Source organism: Mugil cephalus, chromosome 17 (assembly GCF_022458985.1).
Source record: "Mugil cephalus isolate CIBA_MC_2020 chromosome 17, CIBA_Mcephalus_1.1, whole genome shotgun sequence".
Classification (NCBI taxonomy): domain Eukaryota; kingdom Metazoa; phylum Chordata; class Actinopteri; order Mugiliformes; family Mugilidae; genus Mugil; species Mugil cephalus.
Genome location: NC_061786.1, coordinates 23,283,618 through 23,289,588, shown reverse-complemented (window position 1 = coordinate 23,289,588; position 5,971 = coordinate 23,283,618).

Sequence of the window (5,971 nt, the reverse complement as noted above, 5' to 3'; positions counted from 1 at the left end):
CGCAGCCTCCGGCTTCATCTATTCAGTTAATTCCTTGTTAGCTTTAGAAAAACAAATCTCAACTGCCTTAAGACACTTTATTTAATAATAAGATCAAGATGTGAAACATGTTAGAGTTACTACAAACTGACAAATCTGTGAAAATGATAATAAGTAGTAAATGTTTGGTTTACTTCACAACTGAATGCATTAAAACCGGATCATTTAAAGTTTTTTAACCCATAATTTAGTACTTTCATTCAGAAACGTTCTCAAAAACTAAGGACGAGCGCTTTGATTTTTACTTTTGTTATTATTCAGTCTACTAACATGGAGGGGGCGGGGCTTAAGACCTGTACTGCAACCAGCCAACAGGGGGCGTTTCTGATGCTTTGACTTTGCGTCTCTCATGTCGGCCATCTTTGAGGACCGACCATGGTTGTCAGTGTCCTTAGAAGGTTAGTATATTATCACCTGACTGACAGAAACTACTAATTTATAAAATATTCATGTCATAAAAGAAAAATAAAACTGGCCACAGTGTTTGGTTTCTTGTTTTTTTCTGAAGTTCAGATGTTTCTGTGCAGACAGGATTGTTCTCACTGGATCCATCACTTTAAATTCGACCTGGCACAGCGTGGTACAGCTCCAGGTTTGTCCAACACCGTGGCACCGAACACAAAGAGCTCAATCTGAGGATTATGTCAGCGTGGCATTTTAATCTGTGTGTGTGTGTTTGGCTGACGGTGTGAGGACCGAGGGCGGTTCATGGTTTTTGGGGACAGTCTGCGGTTAGAGTCGGTCAGGTTTAACCCTCCACGGGTCCAGGAACCACATTTGGTAACATGATGTCATTGTTCCTCTCAGTGAGGTTTATCGTCATGTGGTTTTTATTGAGCCAATCAGAGAAGATCCAGGAAACATCCTCAGGTCTAATCAGGGTCTAATGTGGTCTACAAGGTCCCCCTCTGAACTGGTTTATTAGGAACCATGAAGAAGAACAAGTGTCCTGATGTTTCTAATGTGATGATGTTGACAAGTGTCTGAATCAGCTCTGATGTTCTAATGTGACAAATTCCGAATTTGGAATTTCAAATTCAATTAAATTGACTCCACCCACATGATGTTGAATTGGCTTTTGAAGTTGAATTAAATTCATTGCAGTTCAGATTCTGATTTTGGCTTAAATACTAAAAACACTTTACAAACACATAATTTGTAATATACTTTTTATTTGAAAATGAGCAAATGACACAAAACAGAGAGGCTTCAAACTAAATCTGAAGTGGCTTCACAACCATTTTGAATACTTAGATAAATTAAAGCTTTTTCTGGGAAATTATGTATTTTTTCATCATTTTTCATAATTTGACACTTTATATCTTACATCAAATTAAATTATCTGTTTTATAGATGATGATTTTATACTAAATAGTCAATGAAAAAAATCTTTGGTTGATTAGACATTTTTTATGTATTTTTTAAATTTAAATATCTTTGAATACACATTGACATGAATCCAACACGTTTTAGTAAAGCGATGAGTGATAGCTTAATATTGAATGTAAAATGTTAATAATAATGTATATTTATAAATAGCACTAGACTGAATTTGATATAGATGAGGGGTTCCTACTTAATCTCTCCATCAGTTTCCTTTCGTTGGCCAGAAGAATGTTAAAGACCTCTGGTCTATATAATAACACACTATAGTTGAAATTTAGAATTTCAAAGCATTTCAGTGAGTGTCCTATAAAGGGTTAAGGGTTCAGATTTGGTTTTAGGTTTGGGGTTAGAGCAGGTCTGTGGGTGCAGACTTTTCTGTTTGGGGGATATAATATTTTTATGGGCGTTGTGGGGACTTCACTTCCTATAAATAAAACGAAAAAAAAGGAGAAATTATCAAATTTTAGAGACTATATTTAAACTTTGGGTTATGTTGGGTTAACAGTGTGTGCTGGGATAACGTTGGGAACCCTACACACACACTTCAGACGTCGGATTAGAAGGTCAAAGTCGACTGAACTGGTCAGACGTCTGAAAGCGTCTGGTTCTTAAGCGTTTCCTTCCAAACAGCTGGTTTTACAGCCCACTGGAACATCTACAGACGACTTCTGATTCTCCGAGAACACACAGCTCTACGGTGAGTCTGCAGAACACGAACCCACGTCTGTGATTTAACATTTAATGACTGTGAAAGGGATTAAAACCAGAAGGCGTCGTCAAACTTTATTCACTTGTTTTCTGTGAAAATTCTTAAGTTGTAAATGGGCGAAGACACTAATAGTAAAGTCGAAAGTTTGGAGCTCTCTATAGCGCCCCCTGCTGCTTAGCCCGGCGTCTTACAAATGGAGCTTTTAGAATTATTAGCAACTAACAAGCTAATGAGAATACAAAGAACAATATCTCTGTATTAGTTTGATAATCCTCCAGCTGGATCCGTCCTCTGCTCACATGTTGAGGATTAAAAAATTAAAAATATTCCTTTTAGTTCAATTGTGAACAGATGAAAACATGTTGGTTTGTGATTAATCGTAGGTTAACTATGGACAATCATGATTAATTGTTTGACAACATTTCCCTTTATATTCCAGCAAAATGTTTTGGTGTTCAGTGTAACTTTGTTTTACTGGATAATACAACCTTAAATAATGCAATAACAGTGAGTCTAATCTGAATAATTGCAGATATCCAGGCTAATTTCTTCCCCTTGTTAGTGGCTAAATTATTAGCCTAGCTTAGCATGTTTATCTATAAGGATTCTATCTGATTAAGCTACTTTCAGTATTTAAGCCATCAAGCATAGAATTAAGGTTTTATCATATAAGTTTACTTTGCACAGCTTCTTTAAGAGCGTCTGAATATTATTTGAAAAATATTTGTGTGTTTAAGGATGAAATGCAGTTTAAACCAGGAGCGTTAATATTGTGATAAGATATGATCTGAGTTCAGTGTTTCTCCCAATGAGCACAGAAGAAACCAGACACATCTTGAACCATGAGATAATGAAAATGTGATAAATCTTAAATTGAAAGTATTTGACGTGTTGGTCAGAGTTCACCTCGGTGTGAAACTCCACGTGCTTCTGTTTTTATTATTTCTACTGCAGAGACCACCCGTCCTCACGCCTCCTGGTTCCTCTGTCTTTGGGAGGACCCAGGTCAAGGTAACCAGACCCACAATGTCCCCCTTTAAAACTCCACAAGCAGTCCTCACAAAGATAGGTGTAGGAGTGCAAACACACACTCAGATAATCCCGGCTCAGTGTCGGAGACTCTGTTATGTTGACTCTGTGACCGGAGAGCTGAAATAATGAGGAGAGGAGGAAGATTAAACAGGAGGACGGGAATTCCTTCACTGCAGACACATTTCCATTTAATGTATGCAGCTGGATATTAATTACAGTTCTGATGCAAAGTGGGCGGAGCCTGCAACTCTGTGTCCCCATTGGCCAGTTTCTTTTGCAGGTCAATAACGCAGCATCAATGTGGGAGTTCAGCTTTTATCTTTTCACTCTGTAACTCTACTGATTGCTTCGTATCGATGCTACTTTACACTCTCCATCTTTGTTGTGGAGATTCAGGTAAATAAAGCCACGCCCCCGAAACCGACAATCAGCCGCTTATCGTGTTGGAGCATCAGCGAGTGTCCATGACTCTGGTCGTGTTCGCTGTCGCCAGTTTGTTCAACTTCTTAAATCAACTGCAATTATAGTTGAAAATTAACAAAGTGTCGACCAACTGATTCAGGAGAGGACAGCCCTCTTCCTTGCTTCCCTGCTAATAGTAGCTATTCCCAGCCTTTGAGTGAAAAAATTAGAGGGGGTAGTTTGTTTTTCATCATGCACATTACACATACAGAAATGCAAGAAGAAAAAAAAAATCTATGTCCTCTCTTTTTTGTTCTCATTGGTGGCCCTAATACTCTTCCATAAATAGTAGCTCTTCTTAGCCTCCCAGTAATAGAAGCTCCTAGGAAGATACTGGTTTGGTGTGTACCATTAGCCTTCATCTGCACATGCTGAATTTGGGAAAAAATAAAAAAAAACATAAATGAAAATGGAAAAATAAGGTGATTTGAGTTGGTGTTGGACAGGTTGGACTTTTTAAGAAACTATACCCCCTGATGGTCTCTGTTCTCAAGACTTACTCTTGTCTTTTTGACCCCATTTTTCTGCATTTATTCACTGGAAAGGTTTAATCATCTTGGACCCAGTGACTCAGATCTGCTGAGATCCCCCAGTGAATAGATCCTGGACCAGCTGAGGAAGAGATCCGATTGACTGCCGTCCTCTTCTGCCGTGACCTCTGCCGACCATCAGGTGTTTTATTTGAACCATGTAAACGCTTGAATCTGTCGACCCGAGCCGATGCTTCACAGTAACGTTAGTGTTGCAGCATTTTTACAGGACGGAAGATAAGATGGAGGTTGAGACAAAGCTGCGTTTGTTCTCGGAGGACTGACATACATAGATCAGGTGTCTGCAGCTTTCTACTCTCTGAAAGCTGCGTCTCAGGTGGAAGACAAGCCAGTTCCTTTAAATAGTTATTTGGAGCATTTACACTAATCCAGGAGGAAGATGATCCAGCTGCAGAAAGCTGCTAAGGATGTGTACATGCACTTTCTTCATTACGAGAAGCTTCCTCCATTTTGGTTAAAACTAAAATAATTTAACTAATATCTTGTGGTTAAAAAGTGGTAATAAATATCTCAGAAATGCAAAACCCAGAAATCTACCTTAAAACCGCTCCGAAGCTTCTGCTATGCTATGTTGTCCTAAAGTCTAAAATATCTGGTCAATGTTCCATTAATCTTAACAGTGGCCTGACCTCACAGACATTTAAATTTCATATCTCTGTTTATCTACCGGGACCTACATGAGTTTGAAAGCCTTTCCAAATAAGTTTGTCTCCGCTCCAGTTACATTCCTCCATTTTCTTCGCCCTTCTCATTTTACCAGCTGCATGCTGGGAGCTGGCCAAGCCGAATTCCTGACCAATGCTGTCTGGCCCGTCTGTGTACCTGCACACAGGTACGATGTAACATTACCGATCCGACCCTGAGCTCCGCCTGGCCCCCGACAATAACCAGGGCCCCAGAGGTGATAGAATGAGGCTAACGTGAAGAGCCCTGCAGTTACGAGTTGTTGGTGTGTGACAGAAATCTGATTTGTTTTCTTCCTTCTATGTGTTTTATGGTGTAAGATATTTGTTTCACCTACAGATAATAGTAACAGTCAACTCTTTCTAAGACATATAAAGCTGTATCGTCTACATAAAAATGTATGTTTGAATTAGTAACTAAAAAAATTTAAATTTAGTATCCGAATCATATAAAGTTGCATCATCTGCATAAAAACGTGTTTGAATTAAAAACAACTGAAAATGGAAAATTTGTCTAGTTTAAAAGTGCTGTCCAACACATAACATGTGGTGTCATCTGCATAAATATGTAAGTTTAGTATTAAAAATAACTAATAATAGAAAATAACTTACATTTAGCAACTGTATTCAAGACGTATAAAAATGTCTCATCTGCATAAAAACATATGCTTGAATTAAAAATAGCTGAAAATGGAAAATAACTTCAGTTTAGCAACAGTATTCAAGTCATGTAAAGCTGTCTCATCTGCATAAAAAAGTTTTAATTAATAACAACTAAAAAACTTGAAATTAAGTCCAATTTAGGATGCTATTTAATACATAAAATGTGGTATCATCTTTGAATGTTTATGATATTTTTCATTAAATACAACCAACCGAAATGAAACGTACGCTTCTGACACAGGGTGAGATTTAGATCCAGATTAAGCCTCAGGCTCAACTGACAATAAAAACTGAAACAACTGAAGGATTCAGTGACAGCAGGTGATATATGTGACCGTCATGATCCTCCTCGACTTTGTCTGGTTGACGTTTCCTTCCTCCTCTTTCTGTTCAGTGAAGCCACGTTTCTGTCATCATGTTTATGTCTCTGCTCTCAGAGAGTTGAT